Source organism: Oryzias melastigma, linkage group LG7, assembly GCF_002922805.2.
Source record: "Oryzias melastigma strain HK-1 linkage group LG7, ASM292280v2, whole genome shotgun sequence".
NCBI classification, from domain to species: domain Eukaryota; kingdom Metazoa; phylum Chordata; class Actinopteri; order Beloniformes; family Adrianichthyidae; genus Oryzias; species Oryzias melastigma.
In genome coordinates, this window is record NC_050518.1 from 2,713,664 (window position 1) to 2,714,078 (window position 415).

At 35.2% G+C, this 415-nt stretch overlaps 1 protein-coding gene across 1 annotated transcript in view; it reads left to right on the forward strand.

Annotated features, from left to right (window-relative positions):
- slc26a6 (solute carrier family 26 member 6) overlaps window positions 1–415 on the forward strand; it is a 22,992-nt gene that overhangs the window by 2,188 nt on the left and 20,389 nt on the right. The gene's annotated exons all lie outside the window — the stretch shown is intronic.

Here is a 415-nt window from a genome sequence, read left to right on the forward strand (position 1 = left end):
AACTTTTTTTGAAACGCATTTTTCTGGATTTTTTTGTCATTGTTGTCTCTCGCTGTTCAGATGAACCTACCATTGAAGTTATAGACTGATCATTTCTTTGTTAGTCGGCAAACTTACAAAATCAGCTGGGGTTCAAATAGTTTTTTCCCTCCCTGTAGATAGACAGATAGATAGACAGATAGATAGACAGATAGATAGATAGATAGATAGATGGATGGATGGATGGATGGATGGATGGACGGACGGACGGACGGACGGACAGATAGATAGACCTTTATTGTCATTATCACAAGGACAATGAAATTGCAGCAACCGTTTCAGTGCAAGTGGCATAAAAAAATACAGAACATAATATAAAAAATACGATATAAAGTATAAAAAATATGTAGAAAAATATATACAATGAACTGTGCCA